Source organism: Nymphalis io, chromosome 13, assembly GCF_905147045.1.
Source record: "Nymphalis io chromosome 13, ilAglIoxx1.1, whole genome shotgun sequence".
NCBI lineage: Eukaryota > Metazoa > Arthropoda > Insecta > Lepidoptera > Nymphalidae > Nymphalis > Nymphalis io.
In genome coordinates, this window is record NC_065900.1 from 6,369,417 (window position 1) to 6,392,803 (window position 23,387).

Below are 23,387 nucleotides of genomic sequence, written 5' to 3' on the forward strand. Positions count from 1 at the left end.
ACAACTAGCTAGCTATGCTGCAACACAACGTTTCCATAAAACTTTTCACGAAAACTTAAAGAAAAATAAGGACAACAATAGTTTTCGTAGTTCAACAGATAAAATACTGAAAACAGACATGCGCAAATATTCAAATGATTATTTTAGAATTGGACGTATCTACTTCATGGATGTTTTGAATTTTATACCTTATTCCATTGCAATGAGGTTCTGATATTTAAAAAAACCTTATATTTTTGTGTGCAGCATTGCAATAGTAAGCAATCGTGAAGATGTGTCCTAACAAAACTCGCACATATGTGCAATCGATGCACACAGACTGATAAAACGGAATATGTACAGAATCATACTAAGTTGTTTTTTGTGTGTGTACGGACCCCATTTATATATATTCGTGAAAGCAAGATAGGGCAAGAGAGGAAAACGTTGGTAGTAAAATCGTCTGCAACACCGGCCGGGAGTTCCGTGACAGTTGTCAGTATATTGTGAGGCACGGAGAGGGATGGTTGTGTCGTCCACAGTGAATTTTGGCGCTCGATCTCTCGATTTCCCGCGCATTAACTGCCCACGTGGTTATTTACGTGAATGAATCAAATGAATGAAAGTTACTGTACGGTAAAAATTAAAGACGTGGTAGAATGAATTTGTGTTTATTTTTAAAAACAATTATTATAAACTTATGACTGTGGCGTGCTGTTTTTATTGTTATCTTCGTTCGATTGAGGAAGTAAGTTAACCTTATTGTAATCATAATTTATAGTTTTATAAGAATACAAAATTAAAAATTATAAATATTATTATTATTATTATACTATATTATTTCATAATAATAAATTTAAATTACTTTTACTACGCACTGTATTTTTGTGATGAGTTGTTTCTTAAAACTATTCGCTACGAACCGTGTCATTAAATTATATAAACAAATATATTTCACTTTAAAATTACAAAAATAGTAATCAACAACTTAAATATTTAATTTGAATACATAATTTAATAGCTTTTTAAAGCTTCGATTGTAAAGCTAATATATATTTCTAAAAAAAAACTTCTCAATTTTCATGTGCGTCCCCAGGGGCCAACTATTGAGAAGTGATCTTGTTTCATCAATTTTTATCGAGGTTGTTTGAAATTCAATATAAAATTGCTTGTAAAGCAAAATAAATGATTAATCTATGAATAATGTAAACCTCATATCAAGGTAATATTATCGTATTTAGAAGATTATTTCAAAGCTTAGCTAACGAAAGCTTATTAAATATTATGTACCAAGAAAAAAATTATGTATGTACTTTTATCAAAAAAAAACAAAAATATTTCTAATAATAACTTCATATCAATATTTCAAATTATATCTATAATATAATTTGTAACAAAAATAGCTATTAATATTAACTCCGTCGTCAACGGTTATATGATAATTTGAAAGGAAATTTACATAAAGAAATTACATGAAAGAGGGCGAAATCCTTAATAATGAGAGGGAAGGAAATTCTGCAGGAGGTAATGAAATAAGGATTTACGACATCCGTAGCACAGCTCTCACGTAGCACGGTGGCAGCGCTACGTTCACTCAATTTTTACGTGTAAAACTAAATTCGTTACATTAAAATAGTGATTTTATTTATATATTTGTTTTATAAGTAACTCAATATATTTAGCTTTTTAAAAAGTTTGTAAAGACTACTATAACAAGTATTTCCAGAAACTTAAAAAAATATTGTATTCTTAATTTTAGTTTTTACCTAATCTATTTTATGATATACGATTATAATTACACTTATTTTCTATCAAATAATGATGTAGCTCAAGTATTGTTTATTTATGATTTTTTTATAAATAACGTAACGTAAATATGATCATAAATTTAATTTTATCCTGATTATAATGAAGCTATTTTCATGGTATTGAATATTTTAAATATAAAAATTCATTTTATTTAAAAAAAAATATATAATTGATTTTATTAATTTGTGCCAGCGGGCAATGCAAGTTTTCCGTTTATTATACGTAAATAAATCTGCATAACTTATGAAGCAGCATTTGTAAGGTAATTAAGATATAATTTAATAAGAAATATTTTTATAATTCAATCATTTTATTTTTTGCATCTTGCAGATTACCGTGATTGTTAAAAACGTCATTTATAATATTGCTTCTCATTTAAAAAAAATGAAATCATTATGAAATATGAATCATTATGAATAATATGAATACGAGTGTATCACAAAAAACAAATTCAAGTTAACACAATATTTATATTTACTAAGCTAAAATTATTAACTAAATAAAAAATATCACACATTGTGTTTAATATATATGTATTTGATTTGATATAATAATCCATAATTAATAATATTCGGAATGATAAATTATTATTCACAACGCTCAATCCAAATCATATACATATGAATTGTTAACCGCGCACTACGTAGGCGTTATATGTTAACTAAATTATTATTTAATAATATTTACTCTGCATTCAATGTAATTGAAATATTTTTCAAATATAGAACATGATATAATCAACTTTTAAACAGTTATATTTGATTAAATGTCAAACAAAGAATCATTCACGATTGTACATTTTGTATAGAAAAAGCTTAAACGTTTTTAAACTAATTATAATAATTTATAATTTTGAATAATGAGTATTCAAAAATAAATTCTTAGATACAGACCGATTTACAGTTCAATTGGAACGATAAATGTCTATACGATACAAATAAGTAGGAGTCCTAAACATAAAACTGGTTTCAGCCAGTTTTTGTGGCTTTAGAGATGACTTAAATTCTATTACAATAGTTTACATCTCTGATTTTTAACCGATAACAGTTTACAAAAAGATGATAATGCGTTTAACATAATAAAACAATATATTATCTAAAGTGTCTTAGTATGACACCCGCGTTAACAACAACTAAAATGTTATACAGAAACCTTCATGGTCACTTGCCGCTTAATATGTATAGAACAAACTAGTTTGATTCTTGTTATATTGAAGTATTTTCTTGTTCAACTAGGTTAAGTATTCATTTGATCAAATCAATTTTAAACTCGAAACATTATGTTACAACAGTTAAAGTATAAAAAATTAAACATTCACTGACGATGTAGCATTTGTAACAAAAGTATATAATATCTCGTACATAAAATGAGTTCGTTTTGAGAAGTTGAAATAAACACTACTTCCTTAATGTTGGTAAACATTAGCTACCAACATTTGAAAATTACCGTAATCTTGAATAATTAAGGTAATAATATATATCCCCAACTTAGTATATAGCATTTAAATGTGAATTATACGAGTAATTTACACTTACTTAGTCGGCCTGTCCAATGCAATTATATCTTATCACACGCAACACATATATATTTTTACAACAAATATTTTTAGTTTTTAATACCTTAAAAACCTCAAATTTCCAATAGAAATTTCAATCTTCGATATTTATTTATTTTCTGTAATTATCAAAAAAGAAAATAGTATTTTTATAAAGTATTTTTATCATGTATTTTATTTAAAATAAAGATAAAACATTAAATCACTTTCGGTTTTAAAACCCCTTATAAAAATTCCATACACAATAATAACCATTAAGAAAAAAATTAAAAAGGATTTATAATCTAAAAGTTAAATTTTAATGTTAATGGGCATTTATTGTACGTGAAAATCAAGTATTTAGTATTCAATTTTTATTTTTTTGTTTCGAATGTAGAAATCTATATGAATATATTTTGTTCATATTGTTTTACGAATTTAGACAAATACCATCTCTTCTTGTCATGCAGTTGTTTTAGTTAATGAGAACTAGGGATACTATATTTCATTAGCTAACTAGGTAGGTCTTTGTGCAAGACCGTCAGGGTAGGTACCACCCACACATCAGATATTATACAGCCAAACAGTAATATTCAGTATTGTTGTTTCAATTTAAAGAGTGAGTAATGTAATGTAACTGCAGACATATGGGACAAAGCATCTCCTAGTTCCCATGGTTGGTTGCCCATTGGTGATGTAAGGAATCGTTGATATTTCTTATATCGCCACTGTCTATGGGCGGTCCTGATTACTTATCATCAGGTGGCCCATTTGCCATTCCGTCTCTCCTTTTCATAAAAAAATACTTTATAATAAATTGTCATTCTATTTCCATATGAAACTCGTTATATAGTGGTGTTCTTATATAAGGGATGATTGAACTCAAGTTATAACACAGACAAGGAACATGTTATGCTTCGCTTTACAAATGAGACATGATCAGAGTCCATGAACAAACGTGACCACTTATTAATCAAGTCTACTCTTACTTCATTCCAAATTGAAATAATTTGTATAGTCACCCATTTAACATGCAAGTAAAACCAATTGCCAGAAAAATCATTTAAATTCTAAAGCGTAGTACAGTACAGTTTAAATGGTGATCCATTATGAAAAGTTTTATAGATATGGAAAAAATAAGCCCAGGAAAAATAGTCTGGTGCTATTCAGCTCACTTCAAAACGAAAACATAGTTGGTAGTAAAAATGTCATTTGCACGTGCATTTGAGCTATAGTATACAGGGCAACAAATAAGATAAACATTAGTAGTTCTTATTTGTATAAAAATAAAGTCTATAATGCATGGAACTTGATGATGTTCACACTGTACAGAACAAGAATGCCTTTGTTTGAATGAACAAAGAGTATGCATTTACGCTCATGCTTAGTTATGTACGTAGTAAATTTTCTGTGACGACAATGTGTTATCAGAACTTGTGCAATATTGGTTGTCATATAAATCAGATTGGCTTAACATGAATTTTGTTTTATCACACTGCGTGGAGGTTTTATTATAAATTTAGATAAACAATAGTGTGATGTATGTGTTTTTTATTTTATTTTTTAAATATATCAATCTATATTTGTTTATATAAAAGGCAATGACTAGATTGACTGATAAATAATCAGCCCACAGACTAATCTTACAGACTTATATAGTCGCAATTTTTGATCGTGTAATGTACAAGAAAATTATGATAGGATTATACGAAATTTAGTTCTTATGGGGGTGCCACCTTTCAATCTTTACCTTGCAGTTTTAGTATAATGAGACAAATAAATAAAAGCGCATTTTGAATTTGAGGCTTATGGAATTAGACTAATGTTTTACGCTGAAAAACTTTTTTTTAAACGAACCTACAAAAATGACTATACAGATATAATAGCGTGAATATATTATACGCATACATTTCAATAAATATAATTAAAAAAAAAAAACATTTTTCTTAATATTTTTTTAATTAAGATATAATTTCAAAATAAAAGATTTCTTGCTACAAAATCGCTCATTAAATTACTACTCGTGTATATTCAAACCTTTAAACATACATTTAAGCGAATCATTCCAATTTTTTAAGTCTATCGAAGTAAGAACACGTTATTACCGACTTTGTGAGATTTTCATTTCAACGGCCTGAAAATTACGGGAGCGAGGAAACTGTTAATGGACTTGAAAGTCGATATTTCGCGGATTTAACGTCAAAATAAAAATTTAATATTACGTAGGCACGAGTGAAAAATTTATCCATATGTTTTATAATTGAATTTAAACACTAGAAATACTGAAATTCATTTTCAATTGCTTTAAATATTAAAACTTGTTTAATTGTTAAATTTATTTATTTTAAGATAATATTGTTGAGTTAAAAGTTTCAATAATGTTTTATTCATAAAATATAACACATTTTTATATTATTTTAAAAATTACTGCAATCAATAACGCAGATCTGCAGTGCAATTTCACAAAGTTAAGAAGAATTATATTTCTCACGTTGAAATAAGTTTCTGCAGTCGAGATAACAAGTAAAGTAAAAGAAAAATCCGAAGATACTTCAGAAAGAGTCGCAATCAGCTCTACATAAAGTTCAAACCTGCTGGATGACAATCGAAAATTGTTGAAAGCACCTCAACACTGTAGCAACGAATCTCTTTATGAGTAGAATATTTGTTAGAAGCACGAACAATATAAAACAAGCGTGTTGCTTTCAAAAATGTTCGTCGTTAGATACTACTAACTTTTCTACTACACAAAAACATTAAATTTATGGTATGACAACCATGTCAATAGTCTAAATTACAAAAGGATGAAAATATAAAGTGTAGCTTATAGAATAATATTTTTTACAAAAATATCTCCAAAACGCGCTGCAATTACTGATATAAATTTTATATATACATAAAACTATTTTTGTAGTTTTTTCAGTTTTTCAAACAACTTCGCTTTTTAGTATAGATTCTACCGCCAATTTGCAATATTGGCGAGTGAGCCAGTGTATTTATAAGGGATATAACATCTTAGTTTCAATAGTTGGTGTGCAATATATGGAATAATTATTATCTTTTTTATTAATTCACTGTCAGTGAATGATGACCGCGTTTGATCAGATGGCTCCCACTTAACCATCTGCTTTCTTTTATTTAAAAAAAAAACATCTTGATAGATGTAAATGCAATGTGTTTGGTTGTTTACGTTATTGGTTTTCTGTCATACGTTAAAAATTTAAACCTTCGGGCACACGTTCATATCATTTTATTCAATTCGAAACCCAAAAAAATGTAAAACGAAACATTCAGACTAACTGCCTATTAGGTTTGTTGTTTATTTTTTAAGAATTGATAAATTTTAAGTTATGTATTTTAAGTGAATTTATAATGAGAGACCAAAGTATTAAGATTTTATTAAATTTTATTTTCTATTGAATTTAAGAATCATCGAGTATATCGAGAAAAGAACAGGAATTGTAATTACAATACAATTGTATTTAAGATATAAAAATTACAATACAATTGTATTTAAGATATAAAAAGTATTGTTTGTTTTGTTTATATTAATGGTATAATATTATGTCGAGTTTTATCAGAAAAAATTGTTAAGACAATTTAGCCTCATTTCTACTTAAGATTTTTAATAGATTACGGGTTCAAACCCGAGCAAGCAATGAGTTTTTGTGTGTATCATTTGTATTTCAAATTCATCTCGTTCTCAGTTAATATTACATACGTTCTCAAGCGCAGTAGAGGCTTTTGTATGGGACATATTAGAATGCTATTTATTAAAACCAATCTGGTGGTAGGACTTTGTGTAGACCCATTTCGATGGATGGTAGCTCCACTGTTATTAAACCATAAACCATAATTAAATAATACGCTGACTAGCTCCTGAACATATGTTTTTAATTCAGATGTAGATGCCATCCCAAGCTTGAATTAAACAACTTTTATATTTGAGTCAATATTTTATTTTAAAAAAGTTGTTGTTTTTATGTGAATAATTAATATAATATTTCTGAATTCTATCTGAAAGTTAACAAATTTATTTAAAATATTTTGTACTCATTTATATCTTCTGTAACAAGGAGAGCATAGAAACGAGACGAAATAAACTCAAGGCAAAGATTTAAGCCGGTTTCAGACCGCCCTGCTTCGCTACTCAGTATAAATATATGGATTATTCAGAAAATCGATTTCCATTTTCCTCCCCGATAAGAAAATTGCCTGTATAGATTTAAGATGATATAATAATCCGTGTAAGTTTTTAATTATATATACAGTAACAGTAACAGCCTCTGAATGTCCCACTGCTGGGCTAAGGCCTCCTCTCCCTTTTTGAGGAGAAGGTTTGGAGCTTATTCCACCACGCTGCTCCAATGCGGGTTTGGATCAGCTACCTCGAGGGAAGCCAGTACTTGTCAAGCTGGTTTAAATTGACAAATCAGTTAGATGACTCAAATAGAGTTTACCTTAAGCTAGATCAGATTCCGCTAATTATATATGCTGTAGGGTATTATTTATATCAGTGTTTGTTCAGTGGTCGAAAATCCATAATTATGAATGTTTTTTATTGAATAATACATACGAATATTTTGATTCGAATTAAAGAATTAATAGGAATATTTCGAACACTTTTTTCTTCTCTTATATTCATTTTTTTATATGAATAGTGATACCATTAACACTTAACATTAGCTACCAAAACAAAAAAGGAAATCATACAAATAGAAAAGAAGAAAGGTACTGCCTGTCATTACCTATTTGTATTTTGGTTAACAAGAACAAATTTAGTTGACATAAGTATTATTATTATAATAGATCGTACAGAGACAAATAAGACCTTTGGAGAATTTTAAAATTGTATTTATACATTCTTATTTCTTTGTTTTAAATATTCGTCATGTCATTTAAAAAAAATCATCACTATATTTTACATTGGCTAGGTGATTTGTATTAAATATATTATAGCCCAGTGGGCCACCACTGGCCAGAGCCGTGTGAATCTTAACCGAAGATAACTAGTTGAAACCCGAACTAGCTCCAGTGATTTTTTTTTATATTTATCTCATGCTCGGCGATGATATTAAAATCATCGTGAAGGGTGAAAATCTTCCAAATTTGTAAGAATTAACTCATATTGGAGCAGCGTGGTAGATTAAGCTCCAGCACAGCAATGTATCACAAGTGGCGTTGTAGAAAATGCTAAGAAGAAGGAAGAAAATATATAACAAAAACATCTTTGTTATAATAATTTTAAATGAACCTATTTCGTGCATTTGTTCCATATAATCTTCTACATATCTGTCTCTTTCAGATACTTGAAGGTTTGGCTGTTAGAAATTCTATCTTCGTCTTGGTTACTGAAATTCAGAAAACAGTACTTTAAGCTGTCCTTTGCCTTAAGATATATAAGGTTTTTAGGGAATCTACTGTTTTCAAAAACTGTACATCTATTCGAAAATACAAATGTGAATGTCTCACTGCTGGGCTAAGGCCTCCTCTCCATTTTTAAGGAGAAGGTTGGGAGCTTATTCGCATTTAGCAGAATTTCAGCGAATTTAGACACATACAGTCTTCCTCACGATGTTTTCCTCCATCGCAAACACGAGATGAATTATAAACACAAATTAGGCACATAAAAATACAGTGGTGTTATCCCGGTTTAAGCTCACGATCATCGGTTAAGACTCACTCTTTCTAACCACTGGGTCATCTCGGCTTTAATAAACAATAATGATGTTAAAATTCAAAACAACACAACAGTTTAAAAATATACGCTTGATTATGTAAGCTCAATTTAATTAATTAAAATAATTTCCAACTTTCGATATTCTCACCCGTATGTTTACCGAGCCATGTCACGTACAAATCAAGATTAAATTCAGAGCGAAATTGAAATCGAAACAATCTCAGAATCAATCAAGATGCTCAGGATCATTAAACTTAATACAGTGTCAGTTCAGTAAACGCAGGGGACCTCGGGTGTTGCATAAATAGGGCTAAATTGGACTCCTCCGAAATTCAGCCACATACTGACGCCGGACTAGGTCCTTGGGGACGGGGAGGTGGGAGGAGGGGACAAAGTTAGGAACTTCAGAGTTTGCATTGTTGGTTCGACCGCTATGACTGGGACAGAATTCACATTGGGATTGAATTGGACATAACGTTCCCGCTATCGCCGAATTAAATCATCGACATTTGCTTATACGGATAGTGCTATTTTAACTTTTGTTGTGAACTTTTATGCTTCGAATAGTCGGGAACTGTTTTAAAACGATTTGAATAGATAGACCTAGATCTAATATACGTTTGTTAGATATGAATGTAGTGCATAGAATTTCTTGTAAGCAAATTGATTACATTGCTTTTTATACTTTATTGCTGAAGCATAATATGTATGGTAAATTCCAGTTATCTAATCAATTTTTTTATTGAATGAATTTATTGAATTTCTTTATTGAATGAGTATTTCTCGTTTTGAATATTGTAAGAGGTTATACAATTTAGTAAGAGAGCGCAATCTAACAGATTGTTTCCAATTTATTTAGATTAAATTATTTTGTTGTGCCTATTTTGTAAATGTGGGAATATTCCAAATGTTTGAAGTTCGATCGACGAATAAAAATTGAAAATCTGTCGCGGCATTTTTAACAAACAAACACTTAGTTTCTTTCACTAACTCTACTAAAGCTAATTTTTCCAAAGAAGATTAATAAAATATTTATAATGCATATTTTATTTTATTTTAGGAAACAAAAACCTACATTAATCTGTAATTTAATTTTAATTATAATAATATATTTATGTAACAATAAGAGTAAGTAGCATAGTCTGAAATAAAAATCATCAATAATTCTTATGGTTAATAAAATTTTTAACTGTGATCATAATGTATATTATAATATATCATCAAGTGTCGAACGGACTTTATAAATAATTCTAAATAAAGGTTAAATTAACTTTTATAGACAAATACATTGGGAATTAAGCGATCGAACTTAATTGATAGAACTACCAATTATTTTAATTATAAATAACAATTGTCGGATTATAGCACAGCTGAATTTTCGGTCTAAGGTATTATTTATTAACCGTTGGTATATTTTTGATATTAATTAATAAATATAGGGATCATGTAGTAAACACTTACTGTGTACATAATCCCTATATAGTCAAAGTCAAAGTCAAAAATCTTTATTCAATATAGAAGCTTTACACTTACTTATTCATTGTCAAATTCAAGGTGAAATAAACACCTCAGACCTAAGAAGAACTGGCGAAAGACACAGCGGGATTTTTATTTTTTATATCATCCTTTACAATTATAAGTAATATTTAAAATATAGAAAAAAATATTGACTCTGACGTTAACATCTACTCTTTCGCCTAAATTTATTTTTAACTTCAGTAAAAAATAAAAATAAGGCTAAGCCTCAATAAGTAAGTTTTCATGTACTACCGACGGAATTTCTATAGAGTGAGTGTATTTTAGTAATTTAAGCACCGAATTCACGTGAAAAACACTGAACTCAATATATAAAGGTTTATTTATTGCCCACTCACTCCGGGTTAATGTAGAAATTTCCTGTTAAAATGTTGCACCCACGGATACGCGAAGTTATTTTACATAGCGTTTATGCAAAATAGGTACAGAATTAAAAAAAAAAGAAAAACGATGATGATATTTTGCTTTTCATATTCGCTGCTTCGAAAGTTAAGAAAGTTTTCACTGCTATAAAATATACGTAGCTATTTGGTACTAAATATAAAATAGACGTAAATATTTGGTTGAAAATTTAAAATGTTTTGTTTATATTAATACATTACAAAGATAGAATACAAACGATACAACATTGGATACGTACATACATAAAACCGACAACAACACAATATTAAGTTATATCTCTTAATAAACTTCCGATTATATTGGTAGCACTTTTTTTAATTTATTATATATAGGCTAACGGGAAATGAGGCCTCATCTGATGGTTAGGGGCCATCCTTAACATTGGCAGTTAGACACCTGCCCACACCACAACTCGTGGGCAAAGCCGCGGGCGAAAACTAGTACGAAATGATACTACAGACCTTTTTTAAATTGTATTATATAACTAATTATCTAAAATAAAAAAAAATGCCCGCCTTAAATCGATATCAACAATACAAAATACACTATTATAATAATTATAAATCAATTTATAGTATGTTATAATTACATTAAATATATGTAAAAAGTTTTATACTTCAATCTATCTCAATGCGTCCATGAAAATTATCTACCTAATTTAATAGTTCATTATCAAAAAGATATGAAAACGCGTAAGATTAGAAAAATCGCACCTGATCTTAGTTGACCTTAAGATCCAACTTAAATGCCTTTAAGATGGAGCTTATATAAGAAGAAAATCATCCTCTCTTAACAACCAATAATACTATATAATTTTCTTATATATATATATATATATATTACTTGTTTGTCAGCTAATCGAAGACAAAATATAAAATGCAAATAAGTTTCCTTGGATGTGTTGGTAAATTTAATAATTCTGACCAACGAATTAACTCAAAAACAATATGTAAATTGACATTTAAATAACAACAAAGGTCTATTTTATATATATTTATTTGAGATATAATATAAAATAAAACTAATTATAATAATAAATTAATTATTAAACATTAGGAACATATTATGAAATTATATTATAATTATGACAAAAAAGCGAAATAATAAATACTAACCTACAGATTATGATTTTAAATTTTTATACTATATATATTTTTATATAACAACATAGAGTGATTAAAGAACAGAATAATCTTAGCCGTGCCAAAATTTTACTCACTCCTGTCGAGTGGCGTAGCGCAATCGCATGGCAATAGCATACATTGTTGCTTCAAATGTATTGTTGTATGCACCTGCGAGTTCCCATTCCTCTTGTTCAGAACTAGAACACACGGACCGCGTCTTTTCATTGCAATTGTATTGCATCGTATTGTCTCGTTTCATTTATTCAGTGCTATAGTTTGGTGACAGTTTTTTCCTTTCTTAGCTTGTTTATTGCACTTATTATATTCGGGGTTTTGAACACTATTTCTTTTGTGTATAATTTGACTTAAGCATTAAAGCAATCGATGGTATCAATTTTACTGGTGGTAGGGCTTTGTGCAAGCTCGTCTGGGTAGGTACCACCCACTCATCAGATATTCTACCGCAAAACAGCAATACTTGGTATTGTGACCAACAAATTAACTGAAAAACAATATGTAAATTGACATTTAAATAACAACAAAGGTCTATTTTATATTTTATCTATTATCTATTGGGTGGTATCTACCCAGACGAGCTTGCACAATGCCCTACTACCCTAAAAATGTATATATAATATATAACAATGTTATCAATAAAGCTGATTCGTAGATATTCTAAAATCTTTTCGTAATATTATTCTAACTCTTAAACAAAAACATGGATCCATCTGCGAGTTAAAACAAAGTATACCCAATACTTATTATACTGACTTTCGTTACATTGTTTTCGCCATTTTTAGATGTTAGACCATTATTAGTAACATTGAAACTTTTTTACCTCATTTACCGTTGGTTTTGTGGAGACTAGTCTAGTAGTATTCCACAAACTGATACCAAAACTTTGATTGATTCCAGTTTAAATGATGTGATAAAATATATATACAGTGTACACAATCAGTTGGTAGATGTTAGTTAATAATTAAGATAATTGTAATTATAAATTTCAATTGCTTGGTAAAAAATGTATTTAAATCAACTTAATTCCTTTAACTTTTGCAAAATAGTAAAACAAAAACAATTTGAGATTAAATTAATACTTGTAGGTAACACAATTGAATTTAGTCATCATTTCGAAGGAGTCCTGGTGACAAAAAGTTAGATCTATTAAATTTTTGCCAGTGACTTTTGTAATTATTTGAATTGATTAATCCGACTATAACTCGTCATGATTTGCGGCTTGCACGCGGCACTGGTGTAGCTGCGGGGAGGCTTTAATATTAAGTAAAAAACAATATTGCGAATTAGCACCGGTACAGCTGCTTCGCTATGAACGTGGAGCCTTGAAACGAGAAAAAATATTTACTATAAGAAAACTTTAAAACCTATGCATATTTCGAATTGATATTAGTATTATGAATATTTTGTCGTAAAGTTATAAATTCAAAACAATGCTATTTGTAAAGCTCTTGAAAGAAATACGTTGAAATATGTTTATAAGGGATTATATTTTTGTTTTGTTTTGTTATATTCTATAAAGTTCACTTTGAAACCTTATACGAGTATAAGTTTTAACGGGTGATATAAAATGAAAAAAAGCCAGTAATTTTAACCTTCATTTAATAAAAGGAAAAATAATGACAGTTTATTGTAGCTGATTAAATGGAATTGCATTTATAATAATTCTTATAGAAAATCATAAATTTTTAACATTATTCATGGACAGTTAAATTGAAATAATATTTAAATAAAAACCTAATGATTAATTGTGATTGTTACTAATAGTATACAATCATTATAAAATTATTTTTAGCAACATAACATTAAACTATTATTTTATTATATTTTAAATTAACAGCTTGGGAATATCCCACCCCTAAAGTGTATTTGGGGTAGTGTCTTCTCTTATAGATGAAAAGGTTTGGAGCTGATTCCGTCATGCTGTTGGATACACATTTAGCAGAAACACATACATGAAAATTTAGTGATGATTGCTCGGGCTTGAGCTCAAATCATCACATCATCAAAAATGTTCAAAGTGCAAGAATTTCTACTTATTGCCTGCACTGTTCATGTTAATAATTATGATATTGCGTGACACGGGAGGTATATAAAATGTATTTAATACCTGCAAAAGTAACTAAGCGTTTTTGTATTGCATTTTTCTATTTACTTAAAGTGACTTGGTTCATCTTTTTTCAACTGTTTTTTAATTTGATTTTAAATTATTTAATTCTTTAAATATAATAATAATGGAATAGTTTAAATTCGTTAGTTAATAGAGTAAATTTACAGTCAGTATATTAATGTATTAAAAAAAAACAGAAAAATTATATTCATAAATTTAAATTTATTGTAACCCTCTTACTGCATTGGTGTTTTATTTACAACCCAGTTTTGAAAACGTATATTTTCCTTTACACATGTGCCCTGTCGTTAACAAACTAATCTGCGTAGTGTATCAAATGGCACAAAGCTGTGGTCACCCGGGATTCAAGCGGCTGTCCTCTCATCAATCATTTTGATATTGCGTGACGCATCAACTTGCGACCCAACTGAGCATCCACGACATTTCAGTTTACATGTTCGTCAGGATAAAATTGACCGCCTACGGAGCCTGAGTTGAGGGTTAAGTCAATAGACATTACGTTAATGAAACCCTATTTGAGCCTCACAAAAAAGGATAGTAAACTTTGTTGCATGGTGCGTTGGGAATATATATTTTATTTAAATAATCATGCTATAAATAAAAAGGTACTTGGACGACATTTGATGAAATCATTTAACAAAAAGCTAAATATTTTCTCATTACTCAGTTAATAAAATAAATATATAAAACTAAATAAAAATATCATATATATATGTATGGTTTGCATGTAAGGGTTTATTTATTATATTATATAAATTTAAAAAGTCTGCAAATATCAATGCATCCTGTAAACTGCAACATTGATTGTTTATTTATCATGAGAACCAATTTGCGTGTCATCTTTTGATATTCATTAGTTGTATGTAAATTATACGAACATTTAAACTTTTTGATTCAATAAATTAAATAATTGCCGAGTTATTTTACACTGGTTTTTCTCAGTTGGATTCGATATGTACTCCAAATCAATTATAACTTGGCTATTCAAAAATATAGTTCAATAATTATATTTTCATTTGATATTATTTGAATGAGTATAAAGCTTATATAGGAGAAATAAACTTGCCTGTTTTAAGATTAAATCTTATAAATTGAAAATATACACGATATGTCTTTATTAAGCTCGATTGCAAGGAGATTTTATGTTAAGTATATATAAAAATAAATAGATATAAAAAACTAAATGAATATTACAATAAATGTACGAAAACGCATTATTATTGATATTTATATTTAAACAAGCTGTACATTCCCCGGAATAAAAACATTGGCTTACAGACATACAGCTAGGAATAACTACAAAATTTTATATATATATATATAAGGAGTTTATTTAAAACTTGCATAAATATTTCCTACAATGTCAATTACTTCAAATGTATCAGTTAGCTCAAAACAGAATGGCATGTCAAGCATACCCTCACAAGTTCGGATCTACTTATAAACTCGTTCACAAAGCAAATTCTTGTGAAACACGCACATTCCTTTTAAATAATGAGTGTATCGTTAAGTTTACTTCAAACTTGAGTAGCCTCGAGAGCTAAATTAAAAACGTAATTTATTTAAATAAATTATTGTGACAAGTTGGTACATTTGTAGCCCTTTAATTAATTGGTACCATGTTTTTTTTTAAATTGAAAATAGATAGACGGACTTTCGAATAGGCATTGGTGGTAAGTGGTTCGAAGTGTCAATAGTTTTTTTTTTATAGAATTGGAAGGCGGACGAGCATATGGGCCACCTGATGGTAAGTGGTCACCAACGCCCATAGACATTGGCATTGTAAGAAATGTTAACCATCGCTTACATCACCAATGCGCGACTAACCTTGGGAACTAAGATGTTATATCCCTTGTGCCTGTAATTACACTGGCTCACTCACCCTTCAAACCGAAACACAACAATACCAAGTACTGCTGTTTTGCAGTAGAATATTTGATGAGTGGGTGGTACCTACCCAGACGAGCTTGCACAAAGCTCTACCACCAGTAGTGAAATGGTTCATAGGCCGTATAGCTGTGTAAATTTTTTTTAATGTAAAGCGATTTTGACGAACCGGTTGGCGTGGTTGGTGGATGCTTGCCTTTCACGCCGAAGGTTGTAGGTTCGATTCCCACCCAGGACAGATATTTGTGTGCATGAACATGTCTGTTTGGCCTGAGTCTGGGTGTAATTATCTATATAAGTATGTATTTACAAAAGAAAAAATAGTATATATAGCATATCAGTTGTCTGGTTTCCATAGTACAAACTCAGTACATGCTTAATTTGGGATCAGATGGCCGTATGTAAAAATGTCCCAGTATATTATTATTATTATAAAAATATGAGGTTCGATCCTGACCTTTTGAGTTATTGTCATCCCCACATAAATAGGAATATAAGTATTTTTTTAAACAGTCATTGCTAAAATAATCAAAAAAAAAAAAAAAACAAACACAACGATACTAAGTATTGCTGTCTGGTGATAGAATATGTAATGAACAGGTGGTACCTACCCAGCGAGGCTTGCAAAAAGCCTTACTAACAAGTGAAAGTAGGAAATCATGTTTTAACAAACCATTAGTCAATTTATCGCATTACGTCTGCTATATTAATGTGACGTTAGTTAAACAAAGCCTTACTTTTTACGAAGTGACAAGGCAACGTTTGTTTCTCATTAATAAGCACAGTTTTCGGAATGGTGTTATACAAATAAATCGTTACAGTAAGACATAGTTGCGGTGACCGTAAAACACTAGTTACAGCTAAACCATATATAATATTGTATATAATTTTAGTTACAAATTCAAACTGTGTTGATTAAAATATCTTGAAGACAGCGCACATTTTATAGGCAATTCTTACCACAAGATTTATATTCATGTGTTTTTTTAGTATGAACACAAAAACTGATTTCTATTTCTTTGAAAATTGCTCATAGTTAGTACTTAGTTCATTAGACACAAGCATATAAATGAAGTGAGTATTGTCTTAACTTATATTCCTATGTCATTATCTTGGCCGCAGACTACCTTGAAGTCGAATTATATAACAATCGATTCAGTGACTTAGTCGTAATGAGGTAAGACAGACTGATCTATAATAGTCTCGGATTTATCATAGGAGTGTAGATAAGTAACAGTAATTATTTATAAGTTACCGTGGCTTTACCGGCATGTAGGGAGGGTCGAGTGCTAACTACTCTTAATCCTTTTTTAGTCCTTTGGCATTTACAGGCTGTTTTATAAAATACTAGTTTGTATCCGCAGCTTTGTCTGCGCGAGGGGGAGGGAGTTTGTTAGTATATCCTTATATCACAGAGGAAGAACGTGTAAACAAAATTTCATGATGGTTACTTTCGCATTTATAATATTAGTAACACATATAGTTTAATACTGTCCAAATAATATTTTTACAACATTTATAAACACGTTCATACATTTTTTTTACGAGATAGCGTTTCAAATATTATAATCGCAGTGATAGACGTGGAATATTTATGTTGCGATACCGATATGCGGTGCTCCCGAAGCCTTTACGGTCTGAAATAGAAATGGGGAAATTCAAATAAACGCCACAACGAGCGGCTCTGAGAGGAATGGATTTAGATTTGTTTTACGGAATGTGAACAAAAATTGTTTAATATCCACGTTGGATATAGTAAAGGAAGGAATCACGAACGAAGGCTTCACGACTTTACTTCAGCGTTCAGTGTTATGTAGTATAATAGAACTATCAATTTTAATATATATATATATATATAAATTTACACGTAGTAGTCTCAGTTGTATATTTTACATTTACCAATAACTAAAGGAAAATGGTGAGATTGCATATATTTCGGGACCCACTGATAAGGGGATAGCGTACAACATAGAAACTTAGCAATAGATGATAGAACTTGACAAAACTAAAAAAATCAAATTAAGTCTAAAAAAGTGGGAGAAAAAAGATAACCTAAAATTATTCATGTACCAAGTACGGGTAAAGGTTATTGTTCAATTGTATTAAACTCACATATGTGTCTCTCTAGTCTATGAAGTTATAAGATTTATTTCATAGTCCAACATTACAGTGGTAGTATTTTATAAATACGCATGCTTTATATTCTGGTAGTAAAGTGGTCCATTTGAATCAAGCTCTATTTGTAATAATATATGTTGTCTATTCTTAATTACTGCCTGCGAAAAGAGAACTGGGACAGCTGTTGAGAAGACTGTAAATCCCTAGAGTGGTCTATAGGATTTACTATCCTTAGCACCTTTTATAAGGTTGATTAACGAAAGAATAAAAAATTAATAAAACAATATTAAATTTATGCTATTTTATTTGTTTTTAATTATTTAAGTACATAGTAAATATTAGGTCCTTACATATGAAATTAATGTTTTGTACGGGAGGAATATAAAGTCTTTTTTTTTTTTGTAAAATATATTTAATTAATCATAGTCTGCAACGTTGTTATCTATGCACTTTTGCCATCTCATAGGTATATAGGTTCATTGATCCCTTTACTAAAAAAACCATGGGGGCGAGAATCAATAACTTCTTTGAAGGCAGTTTTGTAATCTGTTGGAGCAAGTTCCGGGGAGTACGGTGGACGTCGCAGATATTCCAATTGTAGCTCATCTAACTTAGTGGTTGTTTGTTGTGCAGTGTGTGGTCTTGCGTTGTCGTGAAGCAGCAGTGGCCTAGAGCGATTGACCAATCTCGGTTGTTTAGCAGCTAGTTCTTCCTTCATAGTTTGTAGTTGCTGACAATAGATATCTGCCGTAATCATTTGGCCAGATTTTAGTAAGCTGTAGTGAACGACACCGGCGCTAGTCCACCAAACACTCAAAAGTAACTTTTTCTGAGTCAATTTTCGTTTAGGGCAGAGGACAATGTGATGATGATTTAGTTTGTGATACGATAATTGGGTGTCTTATTTTTTTTTCGCTAGAAAAACGCGTAATCTTTACCCCCCCCCCCCTTATGTGGGACTCGCCGGATGTGCGCCGGAATACCCACTAAAAAACCAGCGGTACCCACACCGCCTTTTCGAGGGGCGTCACGGGATGGCTTGCACATACTACCGTGACGCTCCGATGGCTGGCTCGCCTCTGCAGGCCTCCAAATCCTAGTGGGTTCTCGGGGTACAAAGACCCCCTAACCCCGGCAACACTTACGGCGGGAGGAGAAGATGCGCATAGCGCCGACGCCTTCTCCCCGTTCTTCTTCGGCGAAGTGAGTCAGCAGAGGCCCTCTCCTCACGCTCCCGCTCCGCTGCCTTCTTCTGCAACATGACATTTTCGCAAAAGGAGACCGTCTCCAGCCAGCACCTCTCGCTACCAAGCATGGCGCTTATCACATTCGGCAGCGAGAGATCTCCACCGACTACCGAGGCCGCTAGGAACGGGCGCTGAGGTCCCCAAGCGGCACACTTCATCAGAGTGTGGCATGCTGTGTCCGAAGGCGCACCACACTCATAGAAGGAGGGTGTCACCACCCGCCTCGCTATCCTGTGCAGGTACTTACCGAAACCGTGTCCGGTAAGAACCTGCGTCAGCCTGAGTGTGAATGTGCCGTGACTCCGTTCCATCCAGCGACTCGAGGGGGCGGACCGCCTCCACTGAGCATCCACCCAAATGGGTGCACCGTACAACGCCATGGAGCGTGCCACGCCAGCATATAAACGTCGCCGTGGTGTTTCCGGCCTTCTACATTGGCTAGGAGGCGGCCCAGGGCGGCAGCAGCGCTTATGAACTTCGGGCCGAGTTGGACAAAATGCTGCCTGAAGCTCCATCTTCCGTCCAGGATCACGCCCAGATACCTCATCTGGGCTTGCACCTTAATCAGCGTCCCCAGGACAGTGATAGACGCCCCTCGAGGGGATAGCTCTGGTGTCTAGTATAACCCATATACCACAATATGCACGTAGAATTTGAGCAGCAGCGTCTTATGTGACTAGATTTATTTCTATCACGTAAAATAAGAGGGTGACTGTCATCAAATATCCCTTCTAGATGTAACATTTGCTCATCCTTTCGTCGCTAAAAGTAGTCGTTAAAAATCTACAAAATTGCATAAGTTAAAACATCAATAATTTCTTTTTTTTGACTCCTAGAGTCTCAATATTTTTTATATAAACATCCTATAAAGTCGTTATTATAATTTATATAAACTTTTATATGGATGATGCTTCGTTATTTTTTTAATTGGGTCATTGTCGCCATTCTCCTTTAAAACTCATGTATTTTTTTTAAATAAATGAGGTTTATTATTTTGTATTTTAAAGTCTGTTACTACATACCTACGGGAACGAATACTAAATATAGACTTTATAAACCTCATTTTGACGTACGAAGTAAGGATTAAATATGACTTGCAAATTAACCGCTGACTAATTTTTAAACTTTTTTATTCTAAAAATGTTTTTATGAATACCTTTTTTTCTGAATATAAAAAAACCTGATTCCGAATCAAAAACTTTGTTTTGTATAATTCGCATAACCGATACCTATATGTAAATTGTATGAAAAACACCTATATAAAGCCTGACTTCTCATTTACATGTCCAAATGCGAATGGAAATAATAATAAAATACATGAACGTCTATTCGTTCAAATAAGTAATTATTAGATAGTTATTTTAGATTAGTTTCAATATTTTTGCATAAAAACACGTCATCTTTTTAATTTTAAAACCGGATACGTACTCATATTTTGAATGGCAGAAACAAACACAGTGAGCGTTTCAAAGCGTACCTATATAAATAAATGTCAAAATGCTGGGCGTGATCTTTCCTATGGTAATTATACCCATGCTATAAGGTAATGAATATCATTAACGTAACAATATACCTATTGTAAATATTAATTAATTGTTATTTGCTCAGATTGAATTCCAAACTCAACTTGGAAATTAATGTCTTTTATTATCTGGACCATCTCACTCTATACCAAACAAACTCTTACGCATTCTTTTATATAGGAACATAAACAGATATAAAACGAAAACAAAGAACGAATCATATCATTCATAGCTTTGTGCAAGCTCGTCTGGGTATGTACCACCCACTCATCAGATGTTCTACCGCTAAACAGCAGTACTTGGTAATTGTTGTGTTCCGTTTTGAAGGGTGAGTGAGCCAGTGTAATTACAGGCACAAGGGACATAACATCTTAGCTCCCAAGGTTGGTGGCGCATTGGTGATGTAAGCGATGGTTAACATTTCTTACAACGCCATTGTCTATGGGCGTTGGTGACCACACAGTATTTTACTCTATTTATTTTAAATATAAGATAAAATAAAGTAATAATCATAAGTTTATATTCTGTCGAAAGGATATTGATTCATTTTAACTATTTGTTTCCATTGATTCTATGAACATCGGTCGTTTACCATTGTTTGCTATTAGTACATACGTATATTAAAACTTTTTGGAATAGGCTAAATGTACAAAAACGATGATATGTTTTATATCTTTTAGTATCTTCTATCAGTATGCATTTATAATTTTGAGTAGATAACCAAAATTGCTATTCTAGTAAACTAGCATAATTCTAGAAACCATTTAAAATGGCTATGCGTTTGAGTATCTCTAAAAATATTTTATTTTGTAAAGATTATTTTCATATTACCATTAAAAAAACTATAACGAAGTATATATTGTATAGCTTGTGATGTCTTATAACACAGCTTGAGATTTTATTACATTGTTTAAGGATTTCAATGACGTATGACGCAACTTGCTTAAACTATAGTTATTCAGGTTTCATACTAGCTCGAGTATTATAAGTCTCTTAAGTTATTAGGTGAGAATACCTACAAATTGCATAAAGTTGCGAACAAAGGGCACGTAACTTGAAATACTATTAAGTAAACTTGGCTTCTAAAATATTAGCGAAATCAGATCAATGTTAGTATTTCAAAATTAGTTAGAAGACTATGTTAATTAAAAAGTAACTCTTATTGGGCTAATTATAATTATCGAATATTTAAAAACTATTAATATACATATAATTACAAGATTAAATGTAACAATTATAATATAAATAATAAAACTCAGCTGTGTTAGTTTAAAAAGCCGAGATGGCCTAGTGGTTAGAACGCGTGAATCTTAACCGATGATCGTGGGTTCAAACCCGGGTAAGCACCACTGAATTTTCATGTGCTTAATTTGTGATTATAATTCATCTCGTGCTTGACGGTGAAGGAAAACATCGTGAGGAAACCTGCATGTGTCTAATTTCATTGAAATTATGTCACATGTGTATTCTACCAACCCGCATTAGAGCAGCGTGGTGGAATAAGCTCTAAACCTTCTCCTCAAAAAGGGAGAGGAGGCCTTAGCCCAGCAGTGGGACATTAACAGGCTGTTACTGTGTTAGTTTATGTTAATAATAATAATAATGTCCTCCAGGCCGATTTCGGTCACGGAGGCCAATCTCAAGAGAGATTAGACAACTACGCAGTAGATATTATAGTGCACAAGTGTGTGCGCAAACACAAGTGCTCTCTCTATTCCTTAACTCTTATAATCCGATGGGACGGCAATCCGACACGACCGGAAAGAGTTCAGGCGCAGGACCAACGGCTTCACGTGCTTTCCGAGGCACGGGAGTGTACACACTTCCAACTTTCAGACTCCGGGCTGTTACTGAAAATTTTCTGTCAGAAAAACCCAATAACTTTTTATTGGCCCGACCTGGGAATTGAACCCAGGTTCTCCGGGTCTGCGGCCTTACATCAAGCCACTAGACTAACGAGGAAGTTTATGTTAATGAAATATTAAAACTTTATAAAGCTTAAAATGAATTTTGAATAATTGCTATGTTATGCTGATAATTAATAATTTACGTTTTAATTACATTTTAGACTCAAAAATTACAAGACCATTAATGTCCCATAGCTGGACAAAGACCACTTACTGGTGGTAGGGCTTTGTGCAAGCTCGTCTGGGTAGGTACCACCCACTCATCAGATATTCTACCGCAAAACAGCAATACTTGATATTGTTGTGTTCCGGTTTGAAGGGTGAGTGAGCCAGTGTAATTACAGGCACAAGGGACATAAAATCTTAGTTCCCAAGGTTGGTGGCGCATTGGATATGTAAGCGATGGTTGACATTTCTTACAATGCCAATGTCTAAGAGCGTTGGTGACCACTTACCATCAGGTGGCCCATATGCTCGTCCGCCTTCCTTTTCTAT

At 31.5% G+C, this 23,387-nt stretch overlaps 1 protein-coding gene across 1 annotated transcript in view; it reads left to right on the forward strand.

Moving 5' to 3' along the window:
* The first annotated feature begins 499 nt into the window (after positions 1-499).
* LOC126772839 (lachesin-like) overlaps positions 500-23,387 on the forward strand; it is a 95,163-nt gene continuing 72,275 nt past the window's right edge. Inside the window, exon 1 of the mRNA XM_050493441.1 lies at positions 500-727. The gene's annotated coding sequence lies outside the window, so the exon portion shown is untranslated. The remainder of the gene's footprint in view (positions 728-23,387) is intronic.